Consider the following 22,648-nt stretch of genomic DNA (forward strand, 5'->3'; position numbering starts at 1 on the left):
CTATGACAAAGGGATCACCTCCAGTCAACAAAATGCATTTTGCCATGTCAGCCACCCTCAGTACACAGAGTATAATGTACAACAGTTTCACCTCCCTTCCTGTTAACCACACCCACACTACCATTCACAAAGTACTGTGTCACTGCCAACCTACCCACATTCTGTTCGCAACGCTGGCCCTACTTCAAACAATCTGCACACCACACTTTATAAGTGCCACCCACTACCGGATACAGAGTCAAACATGCGTTCCTGCTGTGGGTATGTTGCAGCCCTACGTTCTTGAGTGCATGCCCTATGGCCTACGGCATTCGGCCATGCACCCGATAGTCTAATCCTTCCACAGACCCACTGCACCTTCATTCACCCATGCATGCCACCATGTGCCCAACTACCGTATTCAATCCGCAGCGCACAGCCACCCACGCTCCCACCCAACCTATGTTATGAGAAATTCACTCCCCTTCTGCAATTGACCTACCACCACTCACCACGAAAAGAAGTAGCTGCAAACAGGTTAAGGCAGAAGCTATGAGGCCGTTACGACAGCTGCCTCCAATCACCACAAAAAGTACTCGCCTACATATGTCACATGAACCACTTCTCACTCCCCCACCCGTTCCCTCCCTTATTGCCGCCAACACATTGCGTGCGGTACATTTTCCAGACCCTTCCGCCGCCGCACTGTCCTCAGATACACCATGGCGGCTTTCTCAAAAAATGTTGATGCACAGCACACTTCCCTCCAGCCAACCACCAGACGCGTCCAAACTTCTCCGACAGCATGCCGTACCGCGAACCAATGGACACTTTTGTCCGCGGAGTGAACAGGAAAATGGAGCGGACCCAGATATCACAAATTTTTTGGGACGTGCATTTCAGTTCTTTGCATCAAAAGTGCTGGTCGGATTTCCACCAAACACACAAAAGCACACTTTCTGACCGAATCCCCCGATCCTGTTGCAAATTTGGTGAAAATCCGTCCAGCCGTTCGGCCTGTAGCCGTGCGCAAAGCTTTCCCCATTCAGTCTATGGAAAAAAAAACATTTTTGGGACCCCCTTATAACTTGAACACCCCGCATGAAACCTTGCACAGCTTGCCGAATAAATTCAGAGCCGACCCCATATACTTTTTTTGCAAAGTTTGGTGAGTATTCGTCCAGGGGCAGCGAAGTTATATGCCGCCAAAAAAGTGCCCTTCCTATGAGTTTAGCAACGTAACCACAACTACATACACACACACATACATATATATATGTATATATACATTACACAGCCACAGTAGTGGCTGTGTAGTTATGGTTAAGTTGCTGTTTCCATAAGAAGAGCACTTTTTGGGCGGCCTATAACTCCGCTTCCCCTGGACGAATCCTCACCAAACTTTGCAAAAAAAGTGTATGAGGCGTCTGAATTATTTTGCAAAGCTTGGTGTTGTTTGGTTCAGGGGGGAGAAAGTTCGGGGGGGTCCCAAAACATATTTATTTCCCATAGACTGAATGGGGGAAAAACTTTGCGCACGCCTACAGGTCAAACCGTTGGATGGATATTCACCAAATTTGCGGCAGGGGCTTGGTCTGGAAAGCATGCTTTTGTAAATTTGGTGACAACCCGTCCAGTAGTTTCCTTTAAAACGACCAAAAAATGAGTGTAAAAAAATTAGTGATATCTATGCCCGCTCTGCGGTCACACTTCCCTATTCGCTCCGCGGACAAGATACCGATTGGCCAGGGGGTGGCGTCATGACCGCGAACACGCAACGTGTTACACGATTGGCTGCAGAGAGCCGTAATGTGCGTCAGATTGTGTGGATGCGCCTGACATCTTGGATCCCAGGACAGAGATGTCGTCAGCAGAGAGGAAATGTTGTTTCCGAAACTGTTTTACTGTCCTACAGTGCGTGGGGAGGTTTACAGCGTATAATGTACATAATGCACTTGTTTGGCCGACAGTTGTTAATGATCTATTCTCCATGGGAATTGCTGTTTAGGAACCTACTTTGATCTATCTCCTACAGTGCTTGGGGAGGGACAGCTAGTTAGAAATGGGTAAAATACTGTACTTGTTTGGTCAACAGTCGTTAATAATGTATTCTCTATGCGCACCTTGTTTGGGATGTTTGTACATGCGGAAAATGAGGGATCTAGTAAGGGTAGTGTTTCAGTCCATGCTGTGGCCAGGTACCTTTTAACTGATGTAAAAACACGGGTGGTGTTAGCAACCGCTAAAATTGCGTACATATCGTTACTACATTTCCAATTTAGTATGAGTGTGCTATTGATTACTATGCCGCCATGGGTGTGACATGCTGCGGTGGTTGTGGCCAGGGGCTAGAGTCTTGGATGAATGGCCGTAGGCCGAAGGCCATACTTCCAAGACTCTAGCCCCTGGCCACAACCACCGCAGCATGCCAGAGCAATGAATACGCGTGCACTATTTATTGCCGATTACATGGTTGTGGGGAGTGTGTACAGCCTTGGGAGCAGTGACGTCATAAGCCAATGTACCCCCATACATTCTCATACTTATGGCCTTATATCGACATGTCTAGGTCCTGCACACAACCAATACTGCATATTACACAGGTACATTAGTGGATGTGTTCTTATGGTGCAGTTCCTGTTTGCTTAGGAGGATCACTTTTTGGGTGCCTTACAAATCTCTCCCCCTTGGACGATTCCTCACCAAAGTTTGTGAAAAACAAATATATCAAACACTCTGCTTTTCTTTGCACATTTTTGTGATGTGTAGTGCAGGGGGTGGACATTTATAAGGGGGATTGTTCCTCACAACGTCTCTTTTCACCTTAGACTGAATGGGGGAAAAAGTTTGTGGCCACTAATGGGAGCACAACTGAAAAAGTTGAGTTTTCTTGTCACCTAAGTCATACGTTTAAATGGAAGTTCGTCCTCACAGTATCATTAGCGATTAGTGCGTGTGGGTTAAAATGTTTTAGGAATACTATTGCCTGGAGTCCTAAGTTTTCAAAACTAAGCCAACATCTGCACTCTTTGCTAGAAACAGCGATTCTGGAGGTGTACGTGAGTAGCAGTTCTCATAATTGAATTTCAATATGTTGATACAACATAAGAATGTATTTGGCTTCTGAGTGAAGGTCACATGAGTTGCTTTTTTTGGTTGGACGCACAATACGCTCGCGCATTCCAGTGAACGTATAAGGGGCAATGGTTTTTTGACCTTGAGCGAAAGGGAAAGCTTTGAAGACATTCACAGAATGAATGGGTTGAAAAAAATAGCAATTGAGATGATTATGTTGTAAAAAGTTTGCAAGGTGACTCTTCCTTGGGGACCTAAATATCCACCTTGATTCTCCCTGTCCCTCATCTCTGCTCTTTCGTGACCTCTGCGATTCCCCCTCTCTCTCCATCCTCCCCTCTAGCCCCACGCACTCTGCAGGACACACCCTTGATGTCTTGATCTCCTCTGGCCTCCCCCTCTCCACCTCTCTGACTACCCCACTCTCTTGGAGTGATCACTGCCTCATCTCCTCTCTCTCACTCTCTTCCCCCCAAGCCAAGCCTACCCCAACACTGCCACCTAACTTCACGGACAACCGGCCCATGAAGCGTGTGTCAGTTGAGGCTTTCGCTGCCACCTTCTCTCCCCCCACCCCTCCTCTGGCTGATTCACACCCTGACACAGCCCTGGCCCTTCTCTACTCCTCTATTTCTGATACTCTTGATGCTCTTGCCCCTGTCATGAGGATCCGTTTAAAGCCCAAAGCCAAGTGCAACTCTTGGTTTGACTCCGACCTAGCTACACTTAAAAGTAAGTGTAGGGCGGCTAAGAGGAAATGGAGAACTTCTTGCTCATCCTCTGACAAACTGGCCTGTCACTTGCACCAAAGGCAATACCGACTCTCTGTTCGCACTAAGAAGAGAGCACACATTCAAGCCCACATCTCTGCGGCATCTGACAACTCGGCTAAACTCTTTAAAATCTGCAAGGAGCTGGCCAACCCTGCTGCAGTCTCTACCCCCCCTATTGCCTCCCAGGCTCTCTGCAATGCCCTTGCCTCTCACTTTATCTCAAAAACTCAAGACATCCTATCCACTCTCTCCTCCCTATCCCCTCCGCCCCCTCTACATCTGTACTTTCCGACCCTCCTTCAGACGCCCCCCCCACCAACCTTCTCGTCCTTTCCTCTTTTCTCCCCTGATGAGGTCGCTAGACAAGTCCGATCTATGAAAGCCTCATCAAAACAGGTTCATACCCGTTCCTCCAAAACCATCAAGGACCATATTGACACCCTCGCTCCGGCCCTCGCCGATTTCTGCAATCTCTCCTTTGCCTCCTGGTCCTTCCCCTCCTCGCTGAAGCACTCCCTTGTGCATCCTCTTCTCAAGAAACCCACAGCGGATCCTTCCTATCCCGCTAACTATCGCCCAATTTCCATCACTCCCTTTCTGGGCAAACTCCTGGAAAAGCTGGCCATCTCCCAGTTTAACCTTCACTCCGATTCTGTTGGCTGTCTCCACGACCACCAGTCTGGCTTCAGAGCAGCCAGAAGCATGGAAACTGCTCTCCTGAACATCTGTGAAGATCTGCTCTCCAACCTTGAGTCTAACATTCCCTCTGTTTTCATCCTCCATGATCTCTCTTCTGCCTTCGACACAGTCAACCATACCATCTCGCTCAACCGTCTCCGTGATAACCTGGGTATCACTGATCAGGCTCTGGCTTGGTTGACCTCTTTCCTCTCTGACCGACCCTCCCAGGTCCAACTTGGGTCCTTTCTATTATCTATCTTCCTCTCTACCTGTGGTGTCCCTCAGGGGTCTAACCTCTCACCCTGGCATTTCAACCAATACCTGGCAACTCTCGCCCATTGCATTGCCATCTTCTGCTCAAATTTCCAGTGCTACGCCGACGACACTCAGCTAATTTTCAGGCTGCCCTCTTCTCCCTATCATATTTCTGATTGCCTAACTGCCATTCAAGATTGGTGTGCCGCCAATGATCTTTGTCTGAATGCCAGCAAGATGGAGATCCTCCTCATCGGCACACCACCACCACCCTTTCCCCTCACTCTCTGGCCTGCTTACCTGGGCCCTCCTCCCACCCCCAGCTGTGTGGCTAAGAACCTCGGGGTCATCTTTGACTCCACCCTTTCCTTCTCCGCCTACACATCTCTGTGGTCTCTAAAAAGTCAAACTTCTTACTGCACCTCCTCAGAGGTACTCTACCTATCCTCTCCTTTCCCCAGAAGCTCATGGTATCCCAAGCTCTGGTTCTCTCTAGGTTGGACTATGGCAACAGCCTCTTTCTAAATCTACCTTCCTCTACTCTCCGCCCTCTGCAACTAATTCAGAACAGGACTGCGAGACTTGTCCTTGGCCTTAAGCCCTGGGATCGTATCGCTCCTGCCTTTAAATCTCGTCATTGGCTCCCAGTGGATTCAAGGATTACATTCAAAACCCTCTGCATTATCCACAAGGCTTACTGGGGCCTGGGTCCAAATGCCTCCCCTCTCGAGCTCTCCGCTCCTCTACCTCTAATTCCCTAAGGGGCTGATCTCTTTCTTCAGCTTGGGCCACCCTCTTACAACCTTAAAACTTGAGGAGAACCACCTCCGGTTCCGGAAGCACCTTAAGACCCTCCTCTTTGCTTCTGCTTTGCCCCCCCCTCTCCTCCGCTGATTCTGGTCTCTCTTGGTACTGTGCACCTGGCCACCCTCTGTCCACCGGGCCCAGGCTCCTGCTTATCTTTTCCACCCTCCTGCACTGCCTTCTGGCCACCCTTTGCACTGGGGTCTGTATCTGTACCCACACAGGCCCCCCTCCTCATCCCTTGCACTTACCAGACCTACCCTGTCTGCTTCCCTCAACTTAGCACTTGCTGGATGCACTACTATTGCCGTGTTTGCTGTTCTTATCATGTATTTATCAGTATTTATTTCTGCTCTCGCCTTGCCCTACTCTTTCCAATTCTCCCCCATCCATTGCACTTTTTCCCTGCACCCTCTCCCAAGCACTTGCATGTTCTCAATGTCACTGGGCCTAGTAAGATCATTGTTTTGTTTTCTCCCCTGTTCCCCTCCCTTGCCTTGTCGCGCTCTGAAACACATGTGTATGAGCGCATTATAAATAAAATATCAATATCAATATCAAAACCAGTCGACAAAGAATCTTCACTGCGAACACATTGGTGTCTGATGTGCAGAAACAGAATGGAGGCAATAAATATTATGTAAGTTTACTTCTGCCCACTCTACAGCGTCCCTCCCCTTAATTTTTACTTTACAAAAAATTTAATTGTGCCCATATAACTCATGTATTACCTTTCTGCCCTATTACATTTTTCCTCCAATATTGCAGATTGCACACGTTCCACATGTGTACAGTATGCCTACTCTCATCCTTTCTTACCTCTAATACTTTTGTTTTAACCGTTATGTTTGCCCACATTGCTTTGTGTATTAATTTGCACGCTATTTTGGTTTTCTTTGAAATCACGCGATGTAATAATATTTTATTTGTCCATTCATTTTGCTTCCCTAACTACATTATCGCCTTCCTGTGTAGTTCGCATTTTATTTTTTCTCTTACGGTGCATGCAGATTCTCGGCCTTTGTAGCCTGTTACGACATTTACACATGGTCATTAGGACGTTTTCAGTACAATGTTATGTTTGGCCACTAATATTTGTGTATGACTTAGCACATTTTTTGTGTCTTTTTTGAACTTTTTTGGTCCAGGTTGCTTATTGATACGTACTTTCTTGTAACCTTTCCCCCCTAGGTACATATTGCCGTACTGTCCGTGCCACGGCTTCCAGATGCCAAGTGTAGGATTTTTCGGATGGCATGTACAACTGCTCGTGGCCGGTTGCCTGTCCATAACAATTATGTGGGATAACACCCTAATTCCGCTTTGTCCCTACGCTGAACACTCTATTCAGAGCAACATCACATCCTTTATGGTGCTGTAGGCCGCAGTTCATGACGCCTTCTTGGAAATCACTGTGTAAACACTGTGTAAACAAAGTGGCTACTGTAACCAAGAACCGTAAATCTTTGTATGCAAAACAACCCACGTGTTCCTCTACATAAACATTTGCAATGCTGCCCTTACAACCATTGTTAACGTTGCTTTGAAAATGGCATTACTCCGATGGTCTCTGACAGTTTGCTGTTAAATAAACTTACTTTTCGAACTCCAAAATGTTCACGTTTTCTTTTAAAGTGCAGTGTATTATTTAGATATGTAAGTTGTAGTGTGCATTTCGCTGTATCTGGTCCTGCGTCATGTCACGTACTTGTGTTCTTTGCAGACTACCGTGGAAAGGGAAGAGAGACTACGTAATTAATAACCGCCTTCCCTTTCTATGGTGGCCATCTTGAAAAAGATTTTTCTTTTGTAATCCAACAGCAAGTAATCTTCCTTTTTATTAGCACACGTTACTGCTTTGCAAATTTAGACTACTACTGGCAAGAATTATTACGTCTATGTATTCTACTGAGAAATATGCAGTACTTGGAGTGTATGCACTTTTAAAAAAAAACATTTCTTTCACTGTGAACGGCCGTAATTACCGCATTATTACGTCTGTTTACGGGAGGATTTATTTTTTGGTACGGCTGGTCATAAGCCAATTTGCTTACGCCAATGAGCAAAGAGGCAACAAACGGTAATATGGGTCGGTAGATGTACGGTGCCAACTTTTGTGCCTTTGTCATTTGTACGGTAGCGCCACTGTTTCTCATGCTTCATCATCACAGAAATGCGACTGTTTCTTAGGAAGGAAAGATGCCTTTAGCTGATGTCATTTTCAGATAAGTACAACTTTTGCTAAAGATATATAATGTGTAGTGGATTGCTAATTGCTGCATACCAATACGTGTTGCCATTGTTAAAGGAACTGTTGAAGTTGGGCATTCCTACATCCATACCAAATCTATTTCCAAACTGTGCATGAGGCATAGATGTTACTGGTAAGTGTGTACTGCTTCTGGGACATGTTACCGTGCTGTACTCCCGCATATTGTCATGTTGCTTCTTCGCAAGGCATTTGTCATGTCAGTTTTGATGTCCTGTGTGTTAGTCTTAGCAATGCACGTATGTGGAGCGAGTTACGGTTGCATAGCTTACCATAATTAGCGAATGTGAAGTGTTTTTCAGTTTTACAGTGAGGTATAGGCTTTCTTTAAGAAAGGTTTGTTACTGAATATACATATATATATATGGTAGTGAACAAAAACAATGGGCCTACACATGTGATGTCATCAGTGATGTCATCACTACATTTGTGATGCCACCTTCAATGTCCTGGGTGTTAGTGTTAGCAGTGCAGAGTGGTGAGGGAAGGTATGGGTGCATAGCCGACCATAACTGGCGAATTTCAGGGGTTTTTCAGATTTACTTTCAACCATAATGGCATGTGTGAAAAGTTTTTTTATTGAAGTCCACAGGTTTTTGTTAGGGCAACTTAACCATAACATCCCCTTAACAAAGTTTTTTTTGGAGTGTATATATTTATATATATATATATAATAAAAAATACTTTAAGTTTCCCACAAACCTAGAAACATGGCCTGAAAAAGGCTTCCTGCTGAGTTGCAGTGACGGCTCAATGCTCATGTTGGTGTCCATTTAAATGCAGATTAATACCCTCTATTCTTTACAAGGTGCAGCACGTCACTGTGCCTGCCTCTACAACTTGCGGTCTATGGTCAACCACAATAGTGGAGCACATGGAAGCATGGACGTCCTCTCAGGAAATGCTGATGATACCAGCACCTTCAAGACTTTGGTCCTCATTCTGAGGGCAGCTCCTCTTGGCTGTAATTCCATTACTGCCAATTCTTTGGGTGGTAATGAAATGACAGACACTTTCACTACAGTGCCAAATTCAGAGTTTCAACCTGAAGTTGAGGATTGACCTCAAGCAAATTTGAGATGTAGGTAAATCCTCGTGTTCAATGTACGATGGGAGGAATTAGCAGCAGCAGGAAATCTACCTAATCCCCACCAGAGTCCTATCGACTTTTAAATGGTCATTACCACTGCCATGCCACCAAGCCATGCCTACATTTGCCGGATTGGAGTGATAGAAATGGTTGCTGAATTAGGTGGTGTTTCTTCAGAAAGGTTGTGGAAGCCCACCAAATTGAGTCAAGGGTACATTGATGAGCTTGGCCACAGAATGCTCTCCTGAGATTGTAAGAAGGTTGCATGAGCTGAAGGCCTGGCCCTCCGTGAGTTATCCCTCCCCCACTCTATAGGTGTGCTTCTGAAATAAGGCAATCCGGGTGCGTGCACTGCGTCTGTTCCATGATGCCTGACTGTCCATTTCCAACTAACCCCTAATGGATGCTCTTCCTGGGATCTCCCCATTCAGCCACTGGCTAAAGCTTGAGGATTTCTAGATGAAGTGCCTTGAAGAAAACAACAAGGTGCAACACAGAACACCTGCACATGGTTGGGCCTTCAATAATTATTTCAACCACTCTTAATGTTATTAAATGCACATTGGAAAAAGAGTTAGTTGTCAGCAACTAAATACCCAGCTGTACCTAAAACGGGGAGAACGATTGTCTGATGAAGAAGGCTAATGTCTTTGACACACATTTGCATCAAATGGTCACTTATTTAAAGCAGATGGTTCTGATAAATCAAAACAATCTAAGGGATAAGGACCACTCTCCTGAATTATGGGTCACTTCAAATGAAATGGAAGAGAACCAGAATAATCCAATTCTAAGAGCAAAATGCTTACAAGACCTAGCTCGGATCACTGCAGAGACTTCATGTGCTATTATAATGACTACTCCAAATTATTCTAATATCGAGAAAAGATGTGTTGTCCTCCATCTAAACAACCAACACCCACTCTCATTCCGGCCTCACTGTAGCTAAAGAGCCCTGGAATACCAGTATTAGAGGCACGTAACATATATACCTTTGACTGTACTCATTAATACCAAAGGGTCCTAATGAATCTAACTATTTTAGGAGTTGCTGTTAGCACACACTGAACACTGAATGGCTCTACATGCTCCCTACCCCAACATTGTCAATGGCAGCTGATTTTGGCAAAGCCTCACGCAGGCAGAGTGATGGCTTAAATAATTTTTGTAAGTTGATATGTCAAATCGTTTTCTATGAAATGTAGTGCATTCTGGCATGTCTCTATGGGAGTGCACCATCTTTAGGATTGCATTGAGCTTGCACTGTTTCGATGGTGAGGCTTCAGGTGGAGCAGAGACTGAGGGTGGCTTGGTAGGGCATGGATGTATTTTTGAGGTAGGATTATGTTGAGTTTCTGCAATTTCGAGAAAGGTGCTTGAGGTGGAAGGGAGACTCAGGGTGGCTTGGTAGGGCATGAATGTATTTTTGAGGTAGGATTATGTTGAGTTTCTGCCGTTTTGAGAATGAGGTTTGAGGTGGAGCTGAGAATGAGGGTGGCTTGGTAGGGCATGGATGTATTTTTGAGGGAGGATTATGTTGAGCATCTGAAGTTTCGAGAATGATGCCTGAGGTGGAGCAGAGAATGAGGGTGGCTTGGTAGGGCATGGATGTATTTTTGAGGGAGGATTATGTTGAGCATCTGAAGTTTCGAGAATGATGCCTGAGGTGGAGCAGAGAATGAGGGTGGCTTGGTAGGGCATGGAGATATTTTTCAGGTAGGACTATGTTGAGCTTCTGCCGTTTCAAGTTTAAGGCTTGAGATGGAGCAGAGAATGAGGGTGGCTTGGTAGGGCATGGATGTATTTTTGAGGGAGGATTATGTTGAGCATCTGAAGTTTCGAGAATGATGCCTGAGGTGGAGCAGAGAATGAGGGTGGCTTGGTAGGGCATGGATGTATTTTTGAGGGAGGATTATGTTGAGTTTCTGCTGGTTCTGATGGAGGGTGGCTTGTGTTGGGATGGAAATTAGACTATCCGACCCCCTAGGCGCTTTAGAGTGAGGCAGATCCCATAAGTAGCTGTGTATAAGTAGCTACAAAACCATTATATTAAAAAAAGACAGTCACAAGGGGGCACGGATGGGGTGGTGTTCAAACAGTTAGGATGCATGCTGAGCAGTCGAAAAGCAGAGCTTCAGGGGAAGGAGCCGTGCTAATAAACTCGGCACGAATATAATGTAAGCGAGAATAATAGATGCATAGATTCAGTGCGCACATAGAAAAGAAATGCCATTTTGTAGTTATGGTAGGCGCATAGACTTGCAAGGCCACGCTCACAACTTTAGCTAAACAGAAGAACTCGACTAGGCCCAGAACATTAAGACGGGATGAGCCTGCACGGCCATTTCTCACGGAAGCTTCCCCTTGTCCCTTCCTTGCTGCAATTACTTAATATCACTGGGAGGAATGCGCACTGCAAGGCCATGAGACAACACCAGGCTCCTTGCAGCGCCCATTCATCACAGCCGATCCCTCAACAGACCGTTAACCCCCACCCAGCCTACCAAGAATAATGGCACACACCACTGACCCAGTCCAAGACCCCCTGCGTTCCCTGATAGTGAGTGACCTCAGCTCCCAGCCATAAAGCCAATGGCCATACACGATATGTGCGGCCATTTCACCTCCCCACATAAATACATCCTTTGTAACACGAGATACAGGGAGGGATAAATTATAGATCAAAATGAGAGTGCAGGCCTTGGGTGCGATATAGACAATGCACAGAATGTGTGGGTCAGCAGAACTGTATTTCTTCCTCCCTTCCCCCTGGCAACAGTGCCCGAGCCTCCAAGATACATGCCACAGTGATATAGTAGTAGTCTTAGTGTATCATAGCAGTTCTGATACTGTAATATATGAGGAACCTGACCTTCACTCCTCAGAGAAATGAGCCCAGCTGACCCACGTGGGAACTGACAGATGGTGGAAATTTGAACCAATAGTAGCCTGGCATCCCCTATGGAGCAGGCCCATGTGTATGGTCGCTCCAATCAGTGATGCTAGTTTCTACCATATATTGATGACGATGTACTGCCAATGTTGGGAAGGAAATAGTCTTGGGTAAACCAAAAGGAGCGGAACTGCCCACCCACATGACATGTGGACAAAGCCTCACACCGTAAAAAATCAGATGAATAATATCACCCACCTTTCTAATACTAAAACTTCACTTTGTATGTTTGCCTAAACGCTACCATTCAGTGAGACTGAAGTGCTCGCATCCCAGGCCTCTCTCGCAGAAGGACGTGACCATGACACAGAGAGCCGTCACCGCATGAGCCTTGTTCCCATGGAAGTTCATCCGTTCCCTGTCTGCTCAATGTTGCAATTACATAGTAACGTCTCTTGAAGAAGGTGTTCTGCGAAGAGCGTGAGACAGAAACAGGCCCCCAAATGAATGCCCATCCGTCTTCACTAAACTGCCCGTGTCCCTGTAACCCCCACACGGCCAGGCCAGAGCCCACTGGGACTCTGCATCCCGACTCCCCAATCCGTTTCATGCCAATAACCATCTAACCCCACGTCTTGATCCTTACAGAACATCCATCATAGACCCAATCCAGTGCAGCAATATATTCTCTCCATAGTAACACACGCCTGTCCATATCGTGAGGCACTCGGAAGGTAGGCAGTAGATCAAGTCCTTGAAACGAGAACCTTGGGTCAGAGAACTGTGATGTCACTCAAGCCCTGAATGTGGGGTCGGCATGTCCATATATTACTCTCTCTTTTCCCCGAGACCCCCTTTCATGTGATGCTCAGGTATCTGTCATTATTCATAATTTGTTGGTTCCTGTTGTTTAGCTTAGATTAGTTAGAAATATTACACTCCACAAACTGACCTTCACGCGGCAATGAGCCCAGCTGACTCACATGCACCAAGACCGACTGAAAAGCAGCAGCCAATCAGGGTCTGGCATCCCCTTTAGAGCAGGCCGTGCCATATGTCCACTCCAATCAGTATTGTGATTTTTGACTATATACAGTGTTGTCATAAATGACGTGTTTTTATCTTATAATGTGCTGCCCATTTAAGTTTTAGCAGAGGGCTCTCAGGCAGCAGAGTTCTTTGCTGGCATTTTCCATATTATATAAACTTTGTTATCCTTGAAACATTATTTCTTTGGTCTCATTCCCTAACGCGGTGTAGTTCTCATGATTATTGTGATATGTGTTTGGGAACGTGCCTTCACCTTCTAAGCTTCTGCTAGTACCAAGTTGGACCAGAACGTTCTCGAGCAGCAGAGTTCTTTGTTGAGATCTTTGTATTCTGTACAATTAAACCTTGTTATCCTTGCAAGCAATCGCTTGGCCTGGATTTTTCCCTAGAAGGGATGTATTGTTTCTGGCGTGAGCATAAACAGGGACTTGCCTTCATTTGGTGACCCTGCCGACATGATCCCAGCGCCCCCGTACCTGCAGAGGTATCCAAGCGGCCTCTCTGCAATGGCCACGCTCTCCTACAGTGACCAGCCCTAAAACGCGTACCCCCGAGTGGCCCTCTGGGAGTGTCTTTGCAGAATTTTGCCTGCTCTTTGGAGTGTTGTGCGGCCCCAAGGAGAGGTGCAGGCGGTGTTGGAACCCTGTTAATGGAGGAGTTTGGGTGAACATGCACACGTGAGTATGGCCTGCAAGGGATAACAAAGTAGGGGTGGATGTATGGAGCAGTATGAACAGTGTGAACACGCAGTGATGAAATTAAGAGTGTGGCATATTTGTGGAGTGTGTTGATTTTTTGGTTTTTTATTCATTTTTTAAGGATATTGAGGGAAAGGAAAATGGAAGAGAGGGAACCTCCCACAGTGAGGGGGGAAGGTGGTGCCACATGCACTGTTTAAACAGTGTGGGAAAAACACAAGGATAGATATAGGAGCTCTGTATAATTAGAGGGCTTGGGAATAGCAGTGGTTGCTGTTTTAGATTGTTATTTTAGTTTGTTTTATTAGTGTATTTTATGTTGTAAGAAGGAGGCCCAGGAGGGGTGTGTATGTGTTGTGTGGGGATGTATGAGGAGAATGTGAGGCGTGGGTGTAGTTACAGAGCTGTAATTGGGAATAGAGGGGTGCGGGTATTGGACAGACGATTTTATATTGGGATTTTGATTGACGACATTAAGTTGCATTGTTGACAAAATTAAACTGTATATGTTTTAAACAAGTTATTGTATAACAACGGAGGCACAGCAGCACATGCTTGGTCCCACTGCCAGCCACACGAGAGACGCAAATTTGGGGGTAGAAACTCCCCTAAACCATATATGCATAGACCCCTGCATAGACCCCTGTATTGTGAAAGATTACAAAGTATCACAACCAGTGGGTGACTGAGACTAGAGGAGGGGAAATGCCCCACTCCTGGCCAGATCAGGGCTCTTTTGACAGAAGCGTGTTGGAACATATGTCTACTTCTTGACACCATTGCAGAATAGAAGGGAAGTATTGAACCTCTGGAAAATGTTTGAAGATACAGACGATCCAAAGGGGGAAGGGGCGACACATAACAATAGTAAAGAGACAGGCGCAGGGGAAAATGTGAAGAACGTGGAGGGGGAAAAAAGGAATATATCTGCTAGCAACTCGCCTAGCGGAAGGGTATACTAATCCAACATGTGTATCAGCAGGTACGATGGTAGCAGCACCAGCCACAGCCTCATCTGCCCCATATGCCTCACCTCCAGAGGTTACTGCCCACACTGGGATGAGCACGAGGGACCTAGATATAGCACTGCCATCGACACGGACAGAGTTAGCCAGGCTAAGGGCAGCATGTGATGTAACAAAAGCAGATACATCTGTGCCACCTATGGGGGCACCGGTGAGGCCAGTGGGGGACGAGTGGAAGTCATAATTCCTCTTATTTAGAATAGACAATGCACCCATAAGAACCGTTCATGTATAGCGTGACAGAGAGACAGACAGCTTGGGCTACGAGAATGTAGGGACAAGAAGAGGAGATGAAGAAGATTGGAGTGAATTTGATGATAGCGAAGACGATGGGGATGGGGACGCAGAACAAGCGCACAAGCGCACACCAAGGTTAGAAAGTTTATGGGAGCCAAGATTGAGGGGGAGATTTGGCAGGATAGCATTAGCAAGGAAAAAGGGAAGGCAAGATGAAAATGCAAATTCCACTGATACACAAGGGAGTAGGGAGGCCTCGCTATGTACCCTGGGCACAGATGGACAAGAATAACCCCCTTAAGGCACTCCCACCACTCACAGCGGGGGCGGGGAAGTGGATATATGCATTTGAGAACAACACAGGGGGTGCCCTTAGCAAACTTGCGATACCCGGGCAATTTTGTATGCAGCTGTTCATCATTTATCGGCCCACTAGTTGTGAGTTCACTTTTATGAAGCCTTTATTCCACTGCCTACCTCTGTAGTCCACTCTGAGACTTCACATTAGATTTCAATGGCCCACATTATTGCCAAGCCATTATCACTACAGTCAATGCTTTACCAGAGACCCCACTCATACTAGGGGGGTTGCACCCTGAAGTGCAGAAATAGACTACTCAATTCAATTAGTTTATTTCAAATGTAAAACCCATTCATAAAACTCTTGAGGAAAGATATGATGTGAGTAAAATTGCATTTTAAAGATTTGTATCTGTGTTTTGCTGGCATTTTGGGATTTTGTCTCAGATCAAGGATTGGGCCAAATAGCTGTCCGGGTCTGTGCACTTGGTGGCAAATTTGTGCTCTCAACACTTGGAGGACTCCAGCAGACAGAGTTTGCACAGGCCGGTATATATATGGCTGTAAAAAAGTTGAGGCTCTTTTCATACATATCTTTTTGCATCCAGACTCAACAACCAACTTCTCGGGGGTTTCAGCTGCAGACCAGATCCGTTCACAGCTGTGTTGGATGCCTTTTTCCAGACTTGGGGTCCAGGGACCAATTCCACCTTCCTATCTTTCACAATGATTACCCAGACTTTACTCTTTGACTAGAAAAAGTAGAAAAAGTAATGAGAAGTGGTTCTGGTCTTGCTGTATTAGGTTCAGTTACCAGTGTTCAGGGAGAGACTTCTGGACTAGAATGAACAGCCCCATTCTAAATACGGTCCATTCAACTGGTTGCCTGGTGCTTTCTAGGAACAGATGGTCCCCACAGTTCCATTTAGCAACAGTTTCAAACTTCATACCCAGGTCCTGAGCCACTAGTACCTGGAGAGCCTATCTGGCCTCTTGGGTTGTTTGCTAGGGCTGTGAGAGGGGTTTGGATCCCTTGTGAACAAACATTGTCGAGATGGAGCATTTCTTGACCGCTTTTCTTTCTTAATTTGCTTACCAAACTATTCATTTGTTCAGGTGTGCTACCTCCTTTCACCACCCTGTGGAGAGGATGCCTGTAGGTTGTCGTTGCCTGGCATGCTGACTACTCCAGGGGGTTGGGGTGACCTTCCTCCTCATCCTTGTTATGCTTGTCTCTGAGATGTTAGTACCGTTCTTTCCTTGTTTAGGCGATGGCCGATAAGGCCTCTCTGTGTCTGCAAGAAGTATTGGTGAAATGGGTTGATGTTTGGCCTCCTGCAACAGGATGGGCATAACAGGATGTTGGACACTCCTCGGTTATAGGAAATTCACATGTGGGCCAGTTGGTTCAAGAGGCATGTTTTTTAAGTTTCTATGTTATTACATAGACCCATTTCTGCAAGTCTACAATTTGGTCGACTCAATTTGATCAACCTAATTTCAACCTTTTTGTGTTACGGGGAGGGCCCCCATTCCCCTCCTCTCTACCCCATGCTCCAGCTGTTTGAACCAAGTCACACATGCCACAGCGCCACCTAGTAACCATGGCTGGAAGTTCACCACTTGTTCAGAGCCACATCAGCAAGGCATTGTGGGTATTCAAATTAGCCCAAATGCAAGCCTTTTGCTCCAGGAAATTGTCTTTGTCTTACAGCGCAGTGCTGCTTTACTCTTAGCTTAATCAACACAAGACAGGCATTTTTCAAGGCGGCAGACAATTACACACCACTTTCACCCTCATTATGGATCATTAGTGCAGTGCAGTCTGGACAGCCTTGTGGTTGTAGCACTGATGAGTGTGTAGCAAACACCAACTGAAAACACATCATACATTCTAATTCTAATCATCTCCTCGGGATACCCACATTTTGTCGGAAACGTCTGGGTGGTCGCTCTTTTTCCTGTGTTGGCACCCAGCCTGTGGAATGCCCTCCCTGCTGATCTAAGAACTCTTTCTGACTATTCCTTTATTAGAAGAGTCTTGAAACACATCTGTTTAAAAGTTTCCTCCCCTCTTGCTAAGCCATTGGCATATTGTACTTTGAGCCTGCTCCACCCGCTCCTGTTAGCGCCTAGATGCTCTTTTGGGCGGCCTTAGTTGCGCTTTATACATTTTAAATAAATAAATACATTCAGCTAATGTGTTTCTGGTGGGGCTTTGAACCAGTATGATAGAAACTCTCCATTCCATAGCATATACATTCTTCCTAGCAGTGGCAGAAGTGTAACCAAAAAAATCAGTGGAACTATGACCTCTGCAGGGGACAGGGTAGGCGCTGCAGCTGGCAAGGGCTGACAGCCAAGTGGGTGGAACGAGTGAAAGAAGGCAGTGCCCCTTTATTGCGCTTGTTTTCCTCACTCTGTCAGCCAATGGGATCATTTATATATTGCCTAGACTTGCTGATCGTAACTAGAACCTATACTTAACATCTCCCTGAACAGATGGCACTTCAACAGGTGACTGCAACTAGAAAAAAATGTGTTTCCATTAACAGAATTTTGTGTTTTACCAAGTCCTGGGTCCCAGGAATGAAAGTCTTAACTGCTCTGCCTAACAGAGCTTTAGGGATGAATACTCTAGGATCCTCCATAGACAAATGGTTCCATCCTGGGATAGACTGTGTGATGCTCTCCTGAAGGTAGCAATGGCTCCATCCTGGGATACACTGTTTGATGCTCTTCTGAAGGTTTCAAATGTTCTATCCTGGGATATACTGTTTGATGCACTCCTGAAGGTAGCAAAGGTTCCATCCTGGGATATACCATGTGTTGCTTCCTGAAGGTAGCAAAGGTTCCATTCTGGGATACACTGTGCGATGCACTCCTGAAGGTAGCAAAGGTTCCACCTCTGGAATATACTGTATGATACACTCCTGAAGGTAGCAAAGGTTCCATCCTGGGATATACAATGTGATGCACTCCTGAGGGTAGCAAAGGTTTCATCCTGGGATATACTGTGTGAAGCTGTCCTGAAGGTAGCAGAGTATCCATCCTGGGATATACTGTGTGATGATATCATGAAGGTAGCAAAGGTTCCATCCTGGGATATGCCATGTGATGCTCTCCTGAAGGTAGCAACGGTTCCATCCTGGGATACACTGTGTGATGCGAGCCTGAAGGTAGCAAAGGTTCCATCCTGGGATATATCATGTGATGCTATCCTGAAGGTAGCAAAGGATCCATACTGGGATATATTGTTTGATGCACTCCTGAAGGAAGCAAAGGTCCCGTCCTGGGATATAATGTGTGATGTTATCCTGAAGGTAGCAAAGTTTCCATCTTGGGATACACTGTGCGATGCACTCCTGAAGGTAGCGAAGGTCCCGTCCTGGGATATACTGTGTGATGCTATCTTGAAGGTAGCAAAGGTTCTATCCTGGGATATACTGTGTGATGCAATCCTCAAGGTAGCAAAGGTTGCATCCTGGGTTATACCGTGTGCTGCTTCCTGAAGGTAGCAAAGGTTCCATCCTGGGATACACTGTGCGATGCACTCCTGAAGGTAGCAAAGGTTCCACCTCTGGAATATACTGTATGATACACTCCTGAAGGTAGCAAAGGTTCCATCCTGGGATATACAATGTGATGCACTCCTGAGGGTAGCAAAGGTTTCATCCTGGGATATACTGTGTGAAGCTGTCCTGAAGGTAGCAGAGTATCCATCCTGGGATATACTGTGTGATGATATCATGAAGGTAGCAAAGGTTCCATCCTGGGATATGCCATGTGATGCTCTCCTGAAGGTAGCAACGGTTCCATCCTGGGATACACTGTGTGATGCTAGCCTGAAGGTAGCAAAGGTTCTATCCTGGGATATACTGTGTGATGCAATCCTCAAGGTAGCAAAGGTTGCATCCTGGGCTATACCGTGTGCTGCTATCCTGAAGGTAGCAAAGGATCCATACTGGGATATATTGTTTGATGCACTCCTGAAGGAAGCAAAGGTTCCATCCTGGGATATACTGTGTGATGCAATCCTCAAGGTAGCAAAGGTTGCATCCTGGGCTATACCGTGTGCTGCTATCCTGAAGGTAGCAAAGGATCCATACTGGGATATATTGTTTGATGTTATCCTGAAGGTAGCAAAGTTTCCATCTTGGGATACACTGTGCGATGCACTCCTGAAGGTAGCGAAGGTCCCGTCCTGGGATATACCGTGTGCTGCTATCCTGAAGGTAGCAAAGGTTGCATTCTGGGATACACTGTGTGATGCACTGCTGAAGGTGGGCAGTAGCAGATCTGTAGCTGAATTCTCTACCTGATACATTTGAATAGCTTGCACATGAGTACTTTTCCTAAATCCAGAAGCCATTCCATTTTCAGCCACCTGTGGTCTTCTAATGCGTTTCACTGAAGTGCCGCCAGGAACCACCACTTTAGACTTATCCAGGGGCATGAATGTACACACCCTCTATCGTCGCCTGATATTAAAATAGTGTCCCTTGCAGGTGTCATGGACCTTTAGAAACTATAAAGGCTCAGCATTTAACCTGATATAACATTTGACAAGTTTTCGAAAAATCAGGGGGAGATATAATATGCTAATTTATTTGTATCGTGCTCATACACAAGTGTTTCAGAGCGCGACATGGCAAGGGAGGGGTACAGGGGAGAAGACAACAAAGATCTTACTAGGCCCGTGACATTAAGAACATGCAAATGCATGGGAAAGGGAAAGGGGAAAAGTGCATGGAAAGGGGGGAGTGGAGAGTGCGGAGCAGCGGAGAAACAGATAAATAATAATAAATAAAAATAAATAGATAATGGAGGCAATAAACAGGGGTAGTGCAGCCAGCAGGTGGCAAGTGCTGCGTTTACAGCAGCAGACTGGGGAAGTCTGATAAGTGCAGAAAAAGAAGAAAATAGGGGGTGGGGGACTGTATGGGTACAGATACAGTGCCCAGTGCAAGGGGTGCCCGGAGGCAGCGTGGGAGGGTGGCAGGGGGAGCAGGTACCTGGGCCCAGGGGACAGAGGGTGCCAGGTGCACGGTGCCAAGAGAGAGCAGATCAGCAGGGGAGAGGGGGAGCGAAGGCAGAAGAAAAGAGGAAGGTCTTGAGGTGCTTCCGGAACCAGAGATGGTTCTCCTCAGGTTTTAGAGTGGCAGGGAGAGTATTCTAGAGGGAGGCCCCAGCCGAAGACAGAGATTTACCCCTCCCACCCCCCCTAGCTTGTTTCTTTGAAAAACGACTGACCCTGAGGGAGTTAGAGGTAGGGGAGAGAAGAGCTCGAGAGGGGAGGTATTTGCGGAGGGATAGCTGAAGGTATTTTGGGCCCAGGCCCCAGAAAGCCTTGTGGACAAGGCAGAGGGTTTTAAATTTAATCCTTGCATCCACTGGGAGCCAATGGAGAGATTTCAGTCATGGAGAGCTACGATCCAAGGGCTTGAGGCCAAGGACTAGTCTTGCAGTCCTGTTCTGGATTAGTTGCAGAGGGCAGAGAGAAGAGTCAGGTAGATTTAGAAAGAAGCTGTTACAATAGTCCAACCTAGAGAGAACCAGAGCCTGGGATACAGTGAGCTTCTGGGGGAGGGAGAGGAAAGGCAAAGTACCTCTGAGGACGTGCAGTGTGAAGTTTGACTTTTTTGAGAACTGTATAGATGTGGGCAGAGAAGGAAAGTGTGGACTCAAGATGGGGTGTGAGGAGACTTTCCAGGACCTCCCCCATCTTCCACTGACTAAGATGAAGCCAGCTAGAATCCACTTAGTCTATGCCAGGGTAGGCTTCAGAAATGTATGGTTACATTTCAGTCTAGTAACGTGAAGAGGAATACTTTAGCTTCACAAGTACAGTTGTGGAATGGTAAATATGGCTGTAGAAAGTAGTGGAACTGTTAACAGCAAAACATTAAAGTAGTGGAACTCCACTCCGAGCCTTCCCCCTCACTTCAATCACTGGTTCCTAGTGTTTAAGAATGCAGGTCAGAATTCTATTAATGTCAAGTAGGCAAGTATTATCTTGCCTTGTGATTGCCTCCCTGTTCTGTGTTTCTCTGAAAGCTACTCTTGTCAACAATTCTTTTAAGATGGGAGGTATGAGGGAATCATGAAGGAAGACACAGACAACAGACTTAAAGTTCAAAATAAAATACTTTATTGAATAAAATGTCAGGGTGGTTGAAGGCCTAACTTGCCCTATGCTAAGGTGGAATTTCCCTTCAAAACAAAACTAAGGAAAGTCAGAGTCAAAGAGTTCAACTTAAAAGCCTTTCTGTGTGCAACACCTATCCATGCCATCACAACTAAAGCTAACCAATGTGGTGTGGGGATATCAATAATAAAAGAAATAGTGTTCTGAGCTTCTTCCAGCTCCCAGCTCTCTTTCAGCTCCCCTTCCCCCATGTACATGGAAGTTGCAAAAAGGTCTCCAGATCACCTTTCTCAAGCTCCAGGCAATACAGTTCCAAACACTCCTCAGGATCCCCTTTCCCAAGTTCCAAGCAGCACAGTTCAAAACAAAAGGTCTTGAGGCTTCATTCTCAAGACAACTCACACCATGTCTCAAGACTCATGGTTCCCTTCCCCAAGACTTTAACTTTACCACTTGTACTTGTTTCAGTCTTTTCAAAAAGTTTAACACAACTCAAGGTCGGCCTGACCTTCTTCCTTGCTTGCCTCACCTGTTCACTCACAGTGCTTTTCATTGTTTTGTTTCACAATGTCCTTGGTTTTCAGCATTCAGGGCTCACTGGTCTAGACACAGTTGTCAGACCGCACGGTCCACCCATCACAGGTTGTGCAACCAGGAACCCTGGGCTCTCCAGCCCTTGCCCCTGTGCACCAAGTCACCTTCACTTAGTTCCTCTCTCTCGGCCTATTGGCTGTATGTGCAGATTTTCACTCCTCTGGCTTCTCCTTGTCAGCCTCTTGGCTCTGCCATTACGTGTCACGCAACTCTTGCAAGTCTTTGGCCTTGCCGCACTGCATTCACTCATAAAGGTTCACTGGGGTGGGGTTTGTTCATACCCCAGATGATAGGACAAGCTTTGCTTTTTAATGGCGCTGGTGGTTGGTTGTTAACCACCCAAGTAATTTAAGGTTACAACCTTTGGTTAACAACAAGCCGCCAGCGCCATTACAAAGCAAAGTTTGTCCTATCATCCAGTAATTAACGCTCTGGGAACATAGGAGTTTCGGTTCCCCGACAAACCATGTGCCAGGACGCAGGTATCAATATACCCACCAACTAGCTCTTGCCATTAGTGCAGGGGACCGCCAGCCTTCAACTCCAACCCTTCTTAACCTTTGTTCATACCCCACCTTTGTCACACATCCACCCTTTTTCTGTAATTACTTGTCACATGGGCACTTTGGCTGTCCTCTGTTATTTGCTATTGCCGATGACGTTCTATTGCATTCAGTGTTTAATATGCATAACTTCAAGGTCTCATTCAATTAGGTGTACAATATGTATTCAATATGTTTAATTTGAAGTTTTCTTTTAGTTTAGTATTCCATATGC

At 46.1% G+C, this 22,648-nt stretch overlaps 1 protein-coding gene across 1 annotated transcript in view; it reads right to left on the reverse strand.

Moving 5' to 3' along the window:
* Positions 1-22,648, reverse strand: part of STAB2 (stabilin 2) — a 1,783,079-nt gene that overhangs the window by 1,486,730 nt on the left and 273,701 nt on the right. The window lies entirely within an intron of this gene.

Source organism: Ambystoma mexicanum, chromosome 12 (assembly GCF_040938575.1).
Source record: "Ambystoma mexicanum isolate Mex_15411 chromosome 12, UKY_AmexF1_1, whole genome shotgun sequence".
In the NCBI taxonomy this organism is placed as follows: Eukaryota; Metazoa; Chordata; class Amphibia; order Caudata; family Ambystomatidae; genus Ambystoma; species Ambystoma mexicanum.